This window comes from Bos indicus, chromosome 7 (genome assembly GCF_029378745.1).
Source record: "Bos indicus isolate NIAB-ARS_2022 breed Sahiwal x Tharparkar chromosome 7, NIAB-ARS_B.indTharparkar_mat_pri_1.0, whole genome shotgun sequence".
Lineage (NCBI taxonomy): Eukaryota > Metazoa > Chordata > Mammalia > Artiodactyla > Bovidae > Bos > Bos indicus.
Genome location: NC_091766.1, coordinates 4897881 through 4917804, shown reverse-complemented (window position 1 = coordinate 4917804; position 19924 = coordinate 4897881). Strand labels below are relative to the sequence as shown.

Genomic DNA, 19924 nt, shown 5'->3' with positions numbered 1-19924 from the left:
GGCATACACACTGAGAAAATCAGAATTGAAAGAGACACGTGTACCCCAATGTTCATCGCAGCACTGTTTATAATAGACAGGACATGGAAGCAACCTAGATGTCCATCAGCAGATGAATGGATAAGAAAGCTGTGGTACATATACACAATGGAGTATTACTCAGCCATTAAAACGAATACATTTGAATCAGTTCTAATGAGGTGGATGAAACTGGAGCCTATTATACAGAGTGAAGTAAGCCAGAAAGAAAAACACCAATACAGTATACTAACGCATATATATGGAATTTAGAAAGATGGTAACAATAACCCTGTATACGAGACAGCAAAAGAGATACTGATGTATAGAACAGTCTTTTGGACTCTGGGAGAGGGCGAGGGTGGGATCATTTGGAAGAATGGCATTGAAACATGTATAATATCATATTTGAAATGAGTCACTAGTCCAGGTTCAATGCACGATACTGGATGTTTGGGGCTGGTGCACTGGGATGACCTAGAGGGATGGTACGGGGAGGGAGGAGGGAGGGGGGTTCAGGATGGGGAACACATGTATACCTGTGGCAGATTCATGTTGATATATGGCAAAACCAATACAATATTGTAAAGTTAAAAAATAAAACTAAAAACAAAGAAAAAAATGCAAATTAAAAAAGAAAAAGCAAGTTACAAACTACAGGCACCCTAGCACCTGATGTACCACCAGTTTAGGAGAAAGAAAGAATTCCTATAACAATTATTACACAATGTCACAACTCACAGACCATAATTCATGTCCGATTAGAATCTCAATGTGGAGTGTTTTGGAAATACTGAAATAATTTCAGTACTCAGACGGAAGAGTAAGTGAGAGTAGCCCAAAAGATCAGAAAAAATAACAGTAATAAGAAAACTTTGACTCGTCAGATGTATAGACTTAAAAGCCATCATAATCACAGTATGGTTCACATCTGTGACTAGAGAAATAGACCAATGGGACAGAAAAATGAAACCAGAAATTAATACCAGTGTACCAAAATACCAATGATATAATGTATTTCAATTCAGGAGAGGGAAATTCTGTGTTTAAATAAATGGTACAGGGCAATCTATCTGCAAGAACATATGCTTGGACCTCTACCTCATACCATATTCTAAAAAATTCAGATGACTTGAAAAATTATAAGAACATTTATTATTATGTGTTTATAAGTCAGTGAGCTCTTAAGAAACTAAACAGGAAACCCAAAAGCTTTGTAAAAGATAAACATGTTTGACATCATAAAGACCAAAAAAAAAAAAGTGTATGCCTAATGATGCCATAAATAAGGCCAAAGTACGAGAGACTAGGAAAAAAGTTTGTGATGCATGTGGTAAAGAGTCCAAGTTGCTATCCTGCTAAAACAAAAATACCCATACTTCTGGAAGACTATGACAGTATCCAGAGTGTCCGCAACTTAACATTTGCAATGTCTAGGATATAATCCAAAATGGCGACAAATGAGTTTGAATAAACTCAAGAAAATGAAACATTCTCATGAGAAAAGTTTATCAATGGAGTGTGACCCCAAGAGGCCCAGTTCTTGTAATTATCAGACAAGGATTTTAGAGCAGAAATGCTAAGAAACTTCTTCAAGTTGAAGGAGAATCATACTTGAGCGAGACATATCTGGGGAGAAATGAAGAATACATAAGGGATGACAGATACCCACATAATAAGGAAAGACTATTATTTTCATCTTAAAAAAAAAACACACACATATGGCAGTATAAGCAAAGATTAACACATGGTCTTTCGGCATCAATACTCTATGTAGATGTATTTCACCGGAGAAGGCAATGGCACCCCACTCCAGTACTCTTGCCTGGAAAATCCCATGGACCAAGGAGCCTGGTGGGCTGCAGTCCATGAGGTCACTAAGAGTCAGACACGACTGAGCGACTTCACTTTCACTTTTCACTTTCATGCATTGGAAAAGGCAATGGCACCCCACTCCAGTGTTCTTGCCTGGAGAATCCCAGAGACAGAGGAGCCTGGTAGGAGGCCGTCTACGGGGTCGCACAGAGTCAGACACGACTGAAGTGACTTAGCAGCAGCAGATGTATTTCACATGAAAAGTGGAGAATAAACAACAATGTTGAGGGTAAAAGGACCTACACGGTTGGAAGATTTTTACATTTTAGATGAAGTAGAACAACAGTAACTCTAATTCAGTTATCATTTAAGGATTTTTGTTAAGGATTACAATTCCTTGAGGAGCCCCTAAAAAGGAAAAAAAAGGCAGTAGAATTTAAAATAGAATTCTAAAAATGATTCAAATAATAAAAAAAAAAAAGAAGGCAGAAGGGGGGATGGATGAATAAAATTCAGGGACTACAGAAAGAACACTAGTAAAATGGTGTATTTAAATTCAATCATATTAATCACTCGGATGGTAATGGACTAAATACCTTAAGACAGAGATGATCACAATCAATTCGTTTTCAAAGACCCAAGCACCACCTCCTTTCCCACTAGACATTTTGACTTCACTTGTGTGATGGTCTGAGTATCTGGCCCCAAGATGGGCCAGGCCCAGGCACAATGGGCATCAGTGGGAACTGACTCATAACGGCAAAGTGGCCTGAGGCTGGCTCCCCTGGGGGTCTGCACGGTCACTGTCTCCATGTCACAGAGGAGGAAACGAAGGTCCAGAGAAGCCAGCATACCATGTCTTACTTCTTTATATCGTTTCTTATTTGCCTCCCCCATTAGACTGGGAGCTGACCACCAGGTAGGGCCCTTTGTCTGCTTTTGAGTCCCAGTGTCTAGAACAGTACATATAGTAGGTGTCCCAGATATACTTATGGGGACACTTCCCTGGTGGTCCAGTGACTGCGACTCTGTGCTCCCAATGCAGAGGGCCCGGGAATCGATCCCTGTTTGGGAAACTGGATCCCACATGCCTCAAATATGAGTGTGCATGCCTCAGCTGAAGATCCTGCATGCCACAAGGAAGACGGAGATCCCAAGTGCCGCAGGTAAGACCCAGCACAGCCAAATAAATATTTTCTTAAAACAGAGAGATTTACGGATAAATAGAAGAATGAATGGAAGGATGGATACATGGATGGACCGACAGATGGATGGATGAATGTGGCCCAGCATTCAGAACTTGGAGATGGCAACTTCAGGATCTGAATTTCTCCATCTCAGGTTCTGAGGTTTCCTCAACCGCATGATTCAGCCTGTTCCATAAACTCAATCAGAATGAGACAAAGGAAGGACAGGGTGACAGAAACAGGATGTGGAGAAATGAGAAGGAGTAAGAGCCACAGACACATGAGCTGAGTGGCCAGTTGGGCGATTCTGAGTAACCCCTCTGGGTCTCCATTTAGTGTCACCTGGAGAAGGCAGTGGCACCCCACTCCAGTACTCTTGCCTGGAAAATCCCATGAACGGAGGAGCCTAGTAGGCTGCAGTTCATGGGGTCGCTAAGAGTCGGACATGACTGAGCGACTTCACTTTCACTTTTCAGTTTCATGCATTGGAGAAGGAAACGGCAACCCACTCCAGTGTTCTTGCCTGGAGAATCCCAGGGACGGGGGAGCCTGGTGGGCTGGCGTCTATGGGGTCGCACAGAGTTGGACAAGACTGAAGCGACTTAGCAGCAGCAGCAGCAGAGCAAAGACCACCTTCCCAGGTTCCCAAGAAAATGTGATAGGTTCTCCAGGCTGGGTGCCCAAGGCAGACAAACTCACCATCAGGCCTTTGGGGGCCCCTTGCATCTTTGCTGTGAGGGGCTGTGGGGCTGTCCCACCTCTCAGAGCAGCCTGGAAGGCCCAGGAGGACCCTGAAGGCCCTGGGGACCGTGGGAGAATGACCAGGTCTCCACATACCCACCCTTACTAAGCCCACCACCAGCCTCACTCACCTGCCCTTGAAGCTGAACCCACCAGCCTGAATGGCCAGCCTTGGGGCGCTGGTATCAGGGCGGCTTTGTGACTCACCACCAGGTTCTGGCCAATCCCCACCAGTTCCTGATGGGAGGGGATTCTAGAAGCCTGACTCAGTGGGATGGGGGAGGGGACAGGATCCAGGTCAGGGCTGAAGGGTATGGTGGTTGCTGCACCTCGCCTGCCCATCCCAAATAGAAAGGTTAGGGCTCTGAGCACAGAGGGGACCCCAAATTCTCCCCCTTCGTGTGTCCGGAGATGGCCTCAGTCTCTCTCATCCCTTGGGCATTTCCTGAACACCTACTCTGTGCTGGGACCCTTGTGCTGGGGACACAAACAACTCAAATAATTTAGGGGTGTGAAGCTGTTAGGAAGGAACCTGTCGACTAGAAAATAGTCACAACCTGTAAATAGAGAATTGTTCTATTTGGTAGGAATGTTAAGGACACCAAGCCCGGGAGCCAGCTTCTCAGTAGCGCTGAGAAAACGGCTCCAAGGAGGCGGTGTTGCAGCCACGCGTTCCTGGAAACAAACTCACTCAGAAGGACAGTGCAGACGGTGGAGTGCAGTTTATTACACCGGCGGGCCCAAAGCAGACTTTCCTCTTAGCCAAGGACCCCAACCGGCATTTGTGAAAATCTTTTATACCCCATGTGTTCGTGTCTGAACCCACCACTCCAAATTCCTTGAGACTTACATAAACCAAGGAAAATACAGTCCCAGTCACCCCATCATTCACGTGCTGTGTGCTCAAACAGTCAAACAGTTAGCCAGTAATCAATAAACCCAAGGTTACACTCCGATAGATACAGAAAAATGTATGGCCTGTCTGGAGGAAGGGGTGATCAGTGCGTGTTTTCTCTTAGGCGATGAGTAATCTAGATACGATCTTCAAGGTTCCGCTGTCTGGAGGGGGTCTTCTCCTTCTGTTGTTTTCATAGGCACTAAACACAGAGTTCAGAGTCCATTGGAAAGGTGCTGAGCATGATCAGCATGAACAGGCCTAAGATGGAGTCCAGGCCCTACGAATGCCTTCTTCAGTGGGAGGGGGAGTCAGGCTATATCCAAGTTTGCAACAAAGGAAGCAAGTAGTCAGAACATCAAAGATTACTGTGAGGTAAGAAAAATCAGGTGTCAAGTTAAGGAATTTAGCACCCTATGTAAAAGATGTAAGCCTCTGGGCTCACTGAAATGCTTTCTTTCCTATGCACCTCAGCCATCTGTGGGCCAAATCCTGTTTCCTTGTTCACTGTAAGGGGTGGCAGGTATTCAGTTCAGTTCAGTCGCTCAGTCGTGTCCGACTCTTTGCCACCCCATGAATCGCAGCACGCCAGGCCTCCCTGTCCATCACCAACTCCCGGACTCACTCCATTCACTCAGACTCACGTCCATTGAGTCCGTGTTGCCATCCAGCCATCTCATCCTCTGTCATCCCCTTCTCCTCCTGCCCCCAATCCCTCCCAGTATCATAGTCTTTTCCAATGAGTCAACTCTTCACATGAGGTAGCCAAAGTACTGGAGTTTCAGCTTTAGCATCAGTCCTTCCAAAGAAATCCCAGGGCTGATCTCCTTCAGAATGGACTGGTTGGATCTCCTTGCAGTCCAAGGGACTCTCAAGAGTCTTCTCCAACACCACAGTTCAAAAGCATCAATTCTTTGGCGCTCAGCCTTCTTCACAGTCCAACTCTCACATCCATACATGACCACAGGAAAAACCATAGCCTTGACTAGACGAGCCTTTGTTGGCAAAGTAATGTCTCTGCTTTTGAATATGCTATCTAGGTTGGTCATAACTTTCCTTCCAAGGAGTAAGCGTCTTTTCATTTCATGGCTGCAGTCACCATCTGCAGTGATTTTGGAGCCCCGAAAAATAAAGTCTGGCACTGTTTCCAGTGTTTCCCCATCTATTTCCCATGAAGTGATGGGACCGGATGCCATGATCTTCGTTTTCTGAATGTTGAGCTTTAAGCCAACTTTTTCACTCTCCACTTTCACTTTCACCAAGAGGCTTTTGAGTTCCTCTTCACTTTCTGCCATAAGGGTGGTGTCATCTGCATATCTGAGGTTATTGATATTTCTCCTGGCAATCTTGATTCCAGCTTGCGCTTCTTCCATTCCAGCGTTTCTCATGATGTACTCTGCATAGAAGTTAAATAAGCAGGGTGACAATATACAGCCTTGACGTACTCCCTTTCCTATTTGGAACCAGTCTGTTGTTCCATGTCCAGTTCTAACTCTTGCTTCCTGACCTGCATACAGATTTCTCAAGAGGCAGCTCAGGTGGTCTGGTATTCCCATCTTTTTCAGAATTTCCCACAGTTTATTGTGATCCACACAGTCAAAGGCTTTGGCATAGTCAATAAAGCAGAAATAGATGTTTTTCTGGAACTCTCTTGCTTCTTCCATGATCCAGTGGATGTTGGCAATTTGATCTCTGGTTCCTCTGCCTTTTCTAAAACCGGCTTGAACATCAGGAAGTTCACAGTTCACATATTGCTGAAGCCTGGCTTGCAGAATTTTGAGCATTACTTTACTAGCGTGTGAGATGAGTGCAATTGTGCAGTCGTTTGAGCATTCTTTGGCATTGCCTTTCTTTGGGATTGGAATGAAAACTGACCTTTTCCAGTCCTGTGGCCACTGCTGAGTTTTCCAAATTTGCTGGCATATTGAGTGCAGCACTTTCACAGCATCATCTTTCAGGATTTGAAATAGCTCAACTGGAATTCCATCACCTCCACTAGCTGTGTTCGTAGTGATGCTTTCTAAGGCCCACTTGACTTCACATTCCAGGATGTCTGGCTCTAGGTCAGTGATCACATCATCGTGATTATCTGGGTCGTGAAGATCTTTTTTGTACAGTTCTTCTGTGTATTCTTGCCATCTCTTCTTAATATCTTCTGCTTCTGTTAGGTCCATACCATTTCTGTCCTTTATCGAGCCCATCTTTGCATGAAATGCTCCCTTGGTATCTCTAATTTTCTTGAAGAGATCTCTAGTCTTTCCCATTCTGTTGTTTTCCTCTATTTCTTTGCATTGATCACTGAGGAAGGCTTTCTTATCTTTTCTTGCTATTCTTTGGAACTCTGCATTCAGATGCTTGTATCTTTCCTTTTCTCCTTTGCTTTTCTCTTCTCTTCTTTCCACAGCTATTTGTAAGGCCTCCCCAGACAGCCATTTTGCTTTTTTGCATTTCTTTTCTCTGGGGATGGTCGTGATCCCTGTTTCCTATACAATGTCACAAACCTCATTCCATACTTCATCAGGCACTCTATCTATCAGATCTAGGCCCTTAAATCTATTTCTCACTTCCGCTGTATAATCATAAGGGATTTGATTTAGGTCATACCTGAATGGTCTAGTGGTTTCCCTACTTTCTTCAATTTCAGTCTGAATTTGGCAATAAGGAGTTCATGGTCTGAGCCACAGTCAGCTCCTGGTCTTGATTTTGCTGACTGTATAGAGCTTCTCCATCTTTGGCTGCGAAGAATATAATCAGTCTGATTTCAGATTTGACCATCTGGTGATGTCCATGTGTAGAGTCTTCTCTTGTATTGTTGGAAGAGGGTGTTTGCTATGACCAGTGCATTTTCTTTCTCTACTAGTATTTGCCCTGCTTCATTCCATATTCCAAGGCCAAATTTGCCTGTTACTCCAGGTTTTTCTTGACTTCCTACTTTTGCATTCCAGTCCCCTATAATGAAAAGCACATCTTTTTTGGGTGTTAGTTCTAAAAGGTTTGTAGATCTTCATAGAACCGTTCAACTTCAGCTTTCTAAGCGTTACTGGTTGGGGCATAGACTTGGATTACTGTGATATTGAATGGTTTGCCTTGGAAACGAACACAGATCATTCTCTCATTTTTGAGATTGCATCCAAGTACTGCATTTCAAACTCTTTTGTTGACCATGATGGCTACTCCATTTCTTTTGAGGGATTCCTGCCCGCAGTACTAGATATAATGGTCATCTGAGTTAAATTCACCCATTCCAGTCCATTTTAGTTCACTGATTCCTAGAATGTTGACATTCACTCTTGCCATCTCTTGTTTGACCACTTCCAATTTGCCTTGATTCATGGACCTGACATTCCAGGTTCCTATGCAATATTGCTCTTTACAGCATCAGACCTTGCTTCTATCACCAGTCACATCCACAGCTGGGTATTCTTTTTGCTTTGGCTCCATCCCTTCATTCTGTCTGGAGTTATTTCTCCACTGATCTCCAGTAGCATATTGGGCACCTACTGACCTGGGGAGTTCCTCTTTCAGTATCTTATCATTTTGCCTTTTCATACTGTCATGGGGTTCTCAAGGCAAGAATACTGAAGTGGTTTGCCATTCCCTTCTCCATTGGACACCATTCTGTCAGATCTCTGCACCATAGCCCACCTGTCTTGGGTGGCCCCACGGGCATGGCTTAGTTTCATTGAGTTAGACAAGGCTGTGGTCCTAGTGTGATTAGATTGACTAGTTTTCTGTGAGTATGGTTTCAGTGTGTCTGCCCTCTGATGCCCTCTTGCAACACCTACCGTCTTACTTGGGTTTCTCTTACCTTGGGCGTGGGGTATCTCTTCACGGCTGCTCCAGCAAAGAGCAGCCACTGCTCCTTACCTTGGACGAGGGGCAGGTGTGGCAAATGGCTACTTCTTGCATCCTCCCCCAACCCCACACCACCCAGCTCCTCAGCAATCACCATGAGGGAAAGCTGCTGGATTTCAGGGATCTTTTCCCCTTTGGGGAGCCCTCATTTACAGTTAGAAGCCAGAATTTGCTAACGGCTGTGACATTTCTTGCCCACTGGATTCAGAAGGAAATATTTCATTTCAGGAAATATTTAAATAAACCCAAGAGGGGGTGGGATGGCTGAACCCCACAGAGAGAGAAAAAGAGTTTACTGGGGGCCTGCTGTGGGAACGGCATCCCAGATGGATGGCAGGGCACATGCAAAGGCCCTGAGGTGAGAACAAGCTGGTCACGTTTAGGGAACAAGGTGAAAGCGTTAGTTGCTCAGTTTTGTTAGACTCTGCCACGCCCCTGGACTGTAGCCCACCAGGCTCCTCTGTCCATGAAATTCTCCAGGCAAGAATACTGGAGTGGGTTGCCATTTCCTACTCCAGGGGATCTTTCTGACCCAAGCATCAAACCCAGGTGTCCCGCACTGCAGGAAGAATTGTTTACTGTCTGAGTCACCAGGGAAGACCATAGAGATCATGGAGGTGCTAAAGCTGTTGAGGGAGGGAAAGGAGGGTAGGGAGGTTGACTGTATAGGTGGGGCTTCAGAGAGGAGGATAGCAGCTTTGGTTTTGTTGAGAAGGAGCAGGGAAGCCATGAGAGGGTTTAAAGCAAAGGAGCACAGGCTCTGGGCTCCCGCTGTGGAGGATGGGGGCTCCTTAGGGTAGTGCCAGGTCCAGGGCCCCTTGGGAACTTACCACTGCTTGGCAAAAGTGGGCACTGACCCTGAGCCACAGTCCTGGAAGGGGAAGTGAGGCCACCGTCCCCAGTCACCTCCTGGGGCTGGGCCAAGGCCTGGTGTGAATCACTGCTGGCTGGGTCCCGGCTGACACACACTTTGGCCTCAGCTCAGCAAAGTCCTGCCAAAGCCACACAGCCTGGCCCACAGGCCTCTGGCTGGCCTCCCTGGGGAGCCTGCAGGGTGTGGGGACATGGAAGCAAGAGGCCTTCGGGGATGCTCAGCCTTCCTCTCCAAAGACCCTGTCTTTTCCACACTGTGGGTGAGGTTCTGGGCAAAACCAGGGACATGGCAGTTGGACTAAACTTCGGTCTTTTGTTTCAGCAGTCACCAGGATAGCTCCTATCCAGGCCCTAAGACAGCCAAACACAAATCCAGGGTGACCACGGCAATAATAGTAGAAGCACAGAGCACCGATGGAGCCCCATAAGGGCACCTGCAGCAGAGGCTGAAAGGTGGAGATGAGCTGTGTGGCTGAGGGAAGAAGTGTATCAGGCCAGGCAGCTGTGCAAAGGCCCTGAGGCCAGAAGGAAAGGCAGTAGTTTGGGAGGTGGAGCCTGTAAAGAGACACCTGCCCAGGGCCAAGTGCAGTCAAAGCCTTTTTTCCAGAAAAGTTTCAAGGAGGGGTCAGATCTGTGGTTTCCAAAAAGTCCTTCAGGGCACAGGCTAGTGAAAAGACTGGGCTTCCACCGAGCCCCGAGGCTCCTTCGAGGGAGGTCAAAGGCCCCCATGCTGCCGTTTAGCAGGAAGGTGTAAGACACTCTTGATCCTTTTTTGGCTGTGCAGGGTCTTCGTTGCAGCATGCAAACTTTTAGTTCTCACATGTGGGATCTAGCTCCCTGCCCTCTGAGCATGGAGTCTTTATCCACTGGACCACCAGATAAGTCCCAAGAAACATCTGATCTTTGTCCTTGGTTTTTAGCACACAGCTTCTAAAACTTTGGTGAACTCTGGAGTGATGTGTCTTTTGTATGCTAATAACAAAAGCAGTGGCCCAAGGCACTCAAATAGCTTCAGAATGGGGGCTGTTCTCCAAAAAGACCAAGGTATGACCCTGCTGTGTGAAGTCATTTAGTGCTCTACACTTTGCAACCTCGTGGAAGAACCCACTGGCTCCTCTGTCCACGGGATTCTTCAGGCAAGAATACTGGAATGGGTTGCCATTTCCTACTCCAGGGAAGGCGTGATTAGGTGGTTGTAAATTTCAGCCCCCACTTCCCAGACCTCGGGGGAGGGGAGATGGCTGGATTTTGAGTTAATCCCCAAATGCCAGTGATTTCATCCCACTGGTGAACACATGGGATGCTCAGAAGATGAGGTACCTGGAGAGGGCAGGGAAGCTGCCCGCCTGCTGTGAAATTCTTGACCCCCTGGGAATTGTTAGGCTAGAAGGAAGGGGATACATGAGTATGATTGGCTTTCCCGGAGATGGCCTGGGACATGGGATATTTAACCCATCTGTGTTTTCATCCACACCTGATCAAGCCCACCAAGGCAGAACGGACTTTAAGGGAGAAACAGTCTTGGACCACGTGGTGTTCTGGTTCAGCTGTGCTGACCGGCAGGCGAAGGCACGCCGATCCCCCTTCTCCCTCTGGGATCTGGCAGGTAAGGCTCTTCTCACCCCATTTAGGAAGGAGGCAGAATGGCAATTTAAGTGTCATTGAGTGGAAATATCAGAAGTACATAGGGTACTGAGAACTTCGTAGACAGAACGGAAAGGAAAAGTAGAAGAAGGTCCGAGAAGGTAAGCAAGATGGGAGGAAGTGAATCTAAGGCAAATGTATTGGAGGGCATTATTTAAAATTTTAAGAAGGGATTAGGAGGAGACTATGGGGTGAAGAGGACCTAACAGAAGCAGAAGATATTAAGAAGAGATGGCAAGAATACACAGAAGAACTGAACAAAAAAGATCTTCACGACCCAGATAATCACGATGGTGTGATCACTGACCTAGAGCCAGACATCCTGGAATGTGAAGTCAAGTGGGCCTTAGAAAGCATCACTACGAACACAGCTAGTGGAGGTGATGGAATTCCAGTTGAGCTGTTTCAAATCCTGAAAGATGATGCTGTGAAAGTGCTGCACTCAATATGCCAGCAAATCTGGAAAACTCAGCAGTGGCCACAGGACTGGAAAAGGTCAGTTTTCATTCCAATCCCAAAGAAAGGCAATGCCAAAGAATGCTCAAACGACCGCACAATTGCACTCATCTCACACGCTAGTAAAGTAATGCTCAAAATTCTGCAAGCCAGGCTTCAGCAATATGTGAACTGTGAACTTCCTGATGTTCAAGCCGGTTTTAGAAAAGGCAGAGGAACCAGAGATCAAATTGCCAACATCCACTGGATCATGGAAGAAGCAAGAGAGTTCCAGAAAAACATCTATTTCTGCTTTATTGACTATGCCAAAGCCTTTGACTGTGTGGATCACAATAAACTGTGGGAAATTCTGAAAAAGATGGGAATACCAGACCACCTGAGCTGCCTCTTGAGAAATCTGTATGCAGGTCAGGAAGCAAGGGTTAGAACTGGACATGGAACAACAGACTGGTTCCAAATAGGAAAAGGAGTTCGTCAAGGCTGTATATTGTCACCCTGCTTATTTAACTTCTATGCAGAGTACATCATGAGAAACGCTGGACTGGAAGAAACACAAGCTGGAATCAAGATTGCCGGGAGAAATCTCAATAACCTCAGATACACAGATGACACCACCCTTATGGCAGAAAGTGAAGAGGAACTAAAAAGCCTCTTGGTGAAAGTGAAAGTGGAGAGTGAAAAAGTGGCTTAAAGCTCAACATTCAGAAAACGAAGATCGTGGCATCCGGTCCCATCACTTCATGGGAACTAGATGGGGAAACACTGGAAACAGTGCCAGACTTTATTTTTCGGGGCTCCAAAATCACTGCAGATGGTGACTGCAGCCATGAAATGAAAAGATGCTTACTCCTTGGAAGGAAAGTTATGACCAACCTAGATAGCATATTCAAAAGCAGAGACATTACTTTGCCAACAAAGGCTCGTCTAGTCAAGGCTATGGTTTTTCCTGTGGTCATGTATGGATGTGAGAGTTGGACTGTGAAGCAGGCTGAGCACTGAAGAATTGATGCTTTTGAATCGTGGTGTTGGAGAAGACTCTTGAGAGTCCCTTGGACTGCAAGGAGATCCAACCAGTCCATTCTGAAGGAGATCAGCCCTGGGATTTCTTTGGAGGGAATGATGCTAAAGCTGAAACTCCAGTACTTTGGCCACCTCGTGCGAAGAGTTGACTCATTGGAAAAGACTCTGATACTGGGAGGGATTGGGGGCAGGAGGAGAAGGGGACGACAAAGGATGAGATGGCTGGATGGCATCACTGACTCGATGGATGTGAATCTGAGTCAACTCTGGGAGTTGGTGATGGACAGGGAGGCCTGGCGTGCTGCGATTCATGGGGTCGCAAAGAGTCGGACACGACTGAGCAACTGAACTGAACTGAACTGAACTGATGGGATGAAGATGAAGCCTAACCTCCTCCACATACTCTGAGGTCAAATGGCCCCCTACGGGAGTAGGATGGCCACCAGAGAACACCATGAACTTACAAATAGTGGAAGCAGTCTATTCAGTAGTCACAGGACAGCCAGGACACCTGGATCAATATCCATATATTGACTCATGGCTAGGGTTAGCTCAAGACCGTCCTACTTGGACAAGGTTCTGTATCCAGAAGGGAAAGGGAAAAATATTAATGGCACAAAAATTGACTGATGATTAAAAAGGAAATTCTGCAGGATTTGGACAGGTCGACTGGACCCCTCCTCCACAGTGGATAATGATGCTCTTGCCTCAGTCTCCACCAAGACCGGAGGCCGCCTTAATGCCCAATCCAGGGCCAGTGAAGTCCTGCAGCAGCCACTGCTTCTCTGCCAGCTCTTCCCGAGGTCGTAGAGCTGCCACCTCGGCAGGCTCCGATCCCGGTGACAGAAGCCTCTGGCCAACACTTCCAGGATCCAGCTCCAGCCGAACCGCCCAAGCTATACCCGTCTCTCCTGGTGAGTACTGACAAGAAGGGGACGGAGACGTTGGAGTTAAGCAGAGACTGCGCTCTGCCAGAGAGCCGGAAGGAACGAAAGAGAAGAGACAAGAGATTTGCAATGCTAGCTGCTGCTCTGGGAAAGTCAATCTCGGGCCCTCCGGAAAACCTCCTCTGCCCCAGGGACAGGACAGTCCTTCAGCTGGTCCCCACGAGGCCCCGGGCCCCGTTACAGCCAAACCAGTGTGCCCGGTGCCGAGCTTTGGGCCATTGGAAGAATGAGTGCCTAAGGCAAGGAAGGAAGAGGAAGCGCCCGCAGTTGTGGGGCTTGCTGACTTGGAAAGTAAATAGGGCTGCCGGGGCTCAGAGATATCAGGTCCCCGAGAGCCCATGGTAACCTTAAAAGCGGGGACCTAAAACATTGACTTCATGGTGGATACAGGAACAGAACTGTCGGTAGTAACAAAACCTTGGCACCACTGTCCAAAAAGACTACCGCTGTAACTGGGGTATCGGGAGAAGAGATGATTAAATCATTTTGCCAGCCCAGAAAATGTCAGATGGGGGGGCACCAAGTGATTCATGAATTCCTCTACATCCCTGAGTGCCCAGTACCCCTGTTGGGAAGAGACTTGCTCTCCAAACTAGGAGCACAAGTGACTTTCTCCCCTGAGGAGACCCCACCTTCTGGATGGACACTATGACTCATTTGCGCTCTCTCTCAAGACCCCCCCAAGATGAGTGGAGGTTGCATGAGCCTCCGAAGGCAGAACCGGGTGGGCCGGAAGAGCATGAGGGAGAGCTAACTCAATTATTCCCTGAGGTCTGGGCGGAAGACAACCCTCACTTCCGAAAGGCTGGCTAAATGTCAAGCCCCAGATATAACAGAACTCAAACCAGGCTCCATTCTGGTTAGAAAGCGCCAGTACCTGCTACCGATAGAGGCTTGGGCTGGCATACTGCCCCACATCAATAGATTGAAACAAGCGGGCATTCTCGTAGAGTGCCAGTTGGCTTGGAATACGCTGATCTTGCCAGTCAAAAAGGAAGGAGGACAGGACTATAGGCCTGTACAGGATCTCAGACGAGTCAACCAGGCTACTTTGACTTTACACCCCACTGTTCCAAACCCGTATACCTTACTTAGCCTCCTCCCACCGAGGACTAAAGTTTACACTTGCCTAGATCTCAAGGATGCCTTCTGCGTATGCCTCACCCCTGCGTCACAGCCCATCTTTGCCTTTGTATGGGAAGATCCAGTCGGGGGCGCCAAGCAACAGCACATCTGGACTCCCCCGCAAGGGTTTAAGAACTCCCCAGCCATCTTTGGGGAAGCCGTGGCTTCTGACCTGAACTCATTCCATCAGAAAGAGTATGGATGTCGGCTCCTACAATTCGGGGACGACCGGCTGCTGGCCGCCGAGATCAACGAAAAATGCTGGAAAGGTTCAAAAGCACTGCTCCAGCTGCTGATGGAAGCAGGTTCCCGGGTGTCGAAGAAGAAGGCCCAGATCTGCAAGGAGGAGGTAAGGTATCTGGGGTTTGTTTTAAAGAAGGACACAAGGTTCCACACCCTAGTTGGGTCCTATATACTGATGGCACTAGCCTGACAAAACAAGGACAACGGCTGTCAGGTTAGCCAAAGCGGAAGGGGCCACCAAGACTGAAAAGGGATGGTGGGAATTGCCAAGTGGCAAATTATTGGTACCCGAACAGCTGGCACAGAATCTGGTAAGCCAAACACACCAAGCGACCCACCTAGGCCATGCTGCCTGCTCGCAGGTTAATGCTGCCTCTCGGGCATTCAGACAAAAATCTCCGGGGATTCAGCGGAAAGGCACGCTGCCCTTTGAACACCTGGGAGTGGACTTCACTGAAATGAAACCTCACCGACACTACCGTTACCTGCTGGTCACGGTATGTACGTTCTCGGGATGGGTAGAAGCTTTTCCTACCTGGACTGAAGGAGCATCAGAAGTAGCCCGGTGCCTGCTTAGGGAAATAGTTCCCAGATTTGGACTTCCTACCAGCTTGGTTCAGACAATGACCCGGCTTTTGTAGCTGATTTAGTACAACAAGTAAGCAAAACTTTAAACATCAAATGGAAACTGCACACTGTATGAAGGCCCAGAGTTCTGAGAGGGTGGAATGAGCCAACCGGACATTAAAGAGACTCTCCAAGTGGATCAAAGAGACTGACTGCTCCCGGGTGGACTTGCTTCCGACAGCTCTGCTCAGACTCAGGATGACCCCACAGTCCGAAGCCTATTCTCCATACGAAATTGTGAATGGGAGGCCCCCTCCCATGATAAAACAGATATCAACAAGTTTGCCTCAGGTAAGGGGGGATAGGATTTCACAGCAGATGGAACTGGGGAAGGTAATAAATCGGGTAACTAAGTTTGTACAAGAAAGGGTGCCGTTCCCCCTTGGGGAACAGATTCATGAGTTTACGCCTGGTGACCAAGTATGGGTCAAAGACTGGAAACATGATTTGCCAGCCCCTTGGTGAAAGGGCCCTTAGGTTATTCTAACTACCCCTACTGCAGTTAAAGTTGCAGGTATTGTCCCTTGGATCCATCATACGAGGGTGAAGAGAACATACCACGCAGACCCAAAAAACGCTGAATGGACTGCACAGAGGGACCCCGCTGACCCTCGAGAGACTAAGACCATCCTTGAGAAGAAGGAAAAGAAGATCCTGGATGAGCCCTTTCAGGATGAAGCCGCACAATCAACTCCTGCTGCTTGGCCTCATCAACGTGATTTTGAATTTAACTTCCGTTTCAACTCAGGACAAGGTTTTCATCTCATGGGCACATTCCTACGCAGGCTTCCACAACACTTCCAGCTGCTGGGTATGTAGGGCTATGCCTCTGTCAGTGATGGATGGACTTCCTTGGTGGGCGTCACCACTCTGCTCTTCTCTGGGATGACAAAAAAAGACTTTCCTCTCTCTTGTCAATCATAACCTCTCCTTGCTCTCTTGCTGTAAGACCTACAGTCAATAGACTTGGGTCATGGGCTTACATTTGATATACATGCCAGTGTAACAAAACCCTAACCTACTTGTTGTAAATCTACCCCGGTAGCCCCGGCAAATTTACCTTATTTACATGCTAGGTGGACAAGATCCGTGTTTCAATGATATGAGTATATTGCTGCCTTATTCATATCCTCTACAGGGACAACAGATATCATGATTAAAGTAGAGGCCTTGACTAATTTCACAAAACAGGCCCTCCTAGATAAAACAAAAGCCATCCAAGCCTTAAATGAAGAGCAAATCCAAATGAGAAAAGCGGTAATTCATAATAGAATGGCTTTGGACATACTCACAGCCGCTCAAGGAGGGACCCGTGCTATAATTAAGGTTGAATGTTGTGTATACATTCCTGACTTATCTGGCAATGTATCGACTGCTTTAGATGACATGAAAAACCAGGTAAAAGCAATGTCTAATGAAAACATTCCTTTCTGGACTTCGGGCCTATCTTGTGTGAAGGGTGATTGGTGGAAAACTATATTTACCATTGTTATAGTTGCCTTGATAGTTCTGCTTTGTGGACCCTGAATTTTACAATGTATTTTGAACTTTGTAAACCGAAGGTTGATGTCATTCTCCCAAATATGCGGTCGGAGAGCCAGGGTGCAATATATCCCTATGAATGATGCTCATAATATGAGTTAAGAGCATCAAGAGGGGGGAATGAAGAAGGAATTCATAGGGCCTGGACTCCATCTTAGGCCTGTTCATGCTGATCATGCTCAGCCACCTTTCCAATGGACTCTGAACTCTGTGTTTGGTGCCTATGAAAACAACAGAAGGAGAAGACCCCCTCCACACAGGGGAGCCTTGAAGATCGTATCGAGGTTACTCATCGCCTAAGAGAAAACATACACTAACCACCCCTTCCTCCAGACAGGCCATACATTTTTCTGTGTCTATCGGAGTGTAACCTCGGGTTTATTGATTACTGGCCAACTGTTTGACTGTTTGAGCACATGAGCACATAGCACGTGAATGATGGGGTGACTGGGACTGTATTTTCCTTGGTTTATGTAAGTCTCAAGGAATTTGGAGTGGTGGGTTCAGACACGTACACATGGGGTATAAAAGATTTTCACAAATGCTGGTCAGGGTGCTTGGCTAAGAGAGACTCTGCCTTGGGCCCACCGGTGTAATAAACTGCACTCCACTATCTGCATTGTTCTTCTGAGTGAGTTTGTTTCCAGGAACGCGTGGGTACAACAAGGGGATGACAGACGAGTCTGGAAGGAGACATGGTGTACTGGGCTGACTTCATCCTCATTTCACAGGTGGGGAACTGAGGCTCACAGTGGTAGAGTGTCTGGCCCACAGTGACTGGGAAGTAAGAAGGCTCTTCAACCATCTCCAGGGAGAGTAGCATGGAAGCATATTCACTACCGCATGTAAAGTAGACAGCCCACGGAAATTTGCTGCATGACTCAGGGAACTCAGACTGGGGCTCTAACAACCTAGGAGGTGGGAAAGGGTGGGAGGTGGAAGGAAGGTTCAAGAGGGAGGGGACATATGTACACCTAAGGCTGATTGATGTTGATGTTTGGGAGAAATGAAACCAACATTGTAAAGCAATTATCCTTCAATTAAAAATAAAGTAAAAAACAAAACAAAACCCCCAAGGGCGTCAAGGACTAAGAGTCCAGCCTGCTCAAACTGTCTCCTACCATTGAGAAGGAATCCAGATGACAGGTTTCAGCTGAAATGAAGATGACTCAGGGGCCACAGTGGACCCCAAGCCAAGCGAGACCTCTGAGGAGTTGTACTTCTAAAGCAAACTAAGGCAAACTGGAAAGAGGAGGTTGTGGAGGACATAAGCTCCGCTGAGTGCCTGGCACAGACAGGGCACTCGTGAGCTGCTGGAAAGTCGACCAGAAGGTAAAGTGGGGCTGAGTCTATGCACCGTGCCAGGACTTTGCTTTGCCCAGAGAGTCCTAGACCAGGAGGCTGGCGTGAGTCAAGTCAGTTGGTTTAATCTGGGTCTGGCACAGGCTGGGAAATGTGGCTTGTCTGAGCCTCAGTTTCCTGAGCTATGTGGTCCTTCTGAGTAAAGCTTTTGTCTGCTATGAGAATCTCATTTGTGGTGGCCTCCACTCTGATATTCCAGGTTTGGGGCTGGGACACTGGTCAGAGACTTGATGCGGTGGAAAGGATGGGGGCCATGGATGCAAGAAATTCAACTCTTCTCCACCCCAGGAGTTATCTTACAGGGAAACAGAAAGAAATTAAGTCAGGGGCCAAGAACCTCCCGCTGGGAGCCATGGATGTTCAGTGAGCAGGAAGTAAGCCCTTCTCCCGCCCGCATCCCCATGGTCCCTGGGTTCTCACCCTTCTCCCTTTGGGGGCTGGCTAAGAGAAATTGAGATTGGGAACGGAACCTCAAGTTGGGTAGGCGGCATTCACCAGCCTGTCGCTGTTCATGTAACGCTGGGGTGGCAGACCTGGCACCCTCAGGACTGGGGTGAGGGGTGGGGGGATGGAGGGGCTGGTGCTCCCACTGTTTTTGCTTCCAGGAGGAGCAACAGCTCCGGGCGAGGAGGGGGGTGGGGGGCGGTGGCAGACTAGTGTGGCCTGAGGGAGGTGTCCAGACACCAGGTGTGCGACTAGGCCACTTCCCCCTCCAGCTTCCTGGAAGCCGGATCTTACCTGTTCTTACCTGTAGAGGTGGCCGTGGAAACAGAGGAACTCGTATCAGAAGCTTTCAGCAGGAGCAGCAGAGCCAGCAATAGAAGCGGCGGCGGCGGCGGCGGCAGCGGCGGCTGGGAGCTCGCCATTCTTGCGAGAGGAGAGGGGGAAAGACGGGCTCCGCACAGGTGTGTGGCCAGGTGCCCGCTCTTTACACCTGCGCGCCCCCTGCTGTCGGCGCGCGGCACTGCTCAGGGCCGAGGCGGAGGCGGGGCCTCCGGACGCAGGGCACGTGAGGGGCGCATGTTCATTCCTGACTTCCCCCTCCACCTCTCCTAACAAACCCTCTTGGTTCATGACCCCAAAGCGTTACACTCTGCCTGTCCCCTCAGGGGACTTCCCAAGTGGCGCTAGCGGTAAAGAATCCGTCTGCCAATGCAGGAGACGCAAGAGACTGGCAGGTTCGATCCCTCGGCCGGGAAGATCCACTGGAGCAGGGCAGGGCAACCCACTCCAGTATTCTTGCCTGGAGAATCCCATGGACAGAGGAGCCTGGTCGTCCGTGGGGTCAGTGTCGGACACGACTCAAGTGACTTGGCACGCACACACGTCTCTCCAGGACACCCTTGCCCCTCCTAGCTTCCACTGAAGCCCCCACCACTCTGCTGCCCCCTATGCCTTTCCCAAGCCCATGCTGTCACCCCCATGCCCCTCCGCTTGGCCAGGCTGCCCTCTCTGGGTGCCCCCAGGCCCCTCCCTCTGCCGTGTCCCTGATCCCACCTGCGTCCAGCTCTCTATCACCTACACTGGGGCCCCTTGAGGGTGGCCCAGCATCCCCCCAAGTCAGGATGTGGCTG

At 48.2% G+C, this 19924-nt stretch overlaps 1 protein-coding gene across 4 annotated transcripts in view; it reads right to left on the bottom strand.

Moving 5' to 3' along the window:
* LOC139184034 (IQ domain-containing protein N-like) overlaps positions 1–19296 on the bottom strand; it is a 38634-nt gene extending 19338 nt beyond the window's left edge. The window contains exon 1 of one of the 4 annotated variants that reach the window (XM_070792517.1): positions 19099–19296. The gene's annotated coding sequence lies outside the window, so the exon portion shown is untranslated. Of the gene's footprint in view, positions 1–2429; positions 3628–3719; positions 3838–3892; positions 4501–19098 lie in introns of those variants that run through there. The other 3 variants (XM_070792514.1, XM_070792515.1, XM_070792516.1) reach the window with 3 other exon arrangements.
* Between the last annotated feature and the right edge of the window lie 628 nt (positions 19297–19924).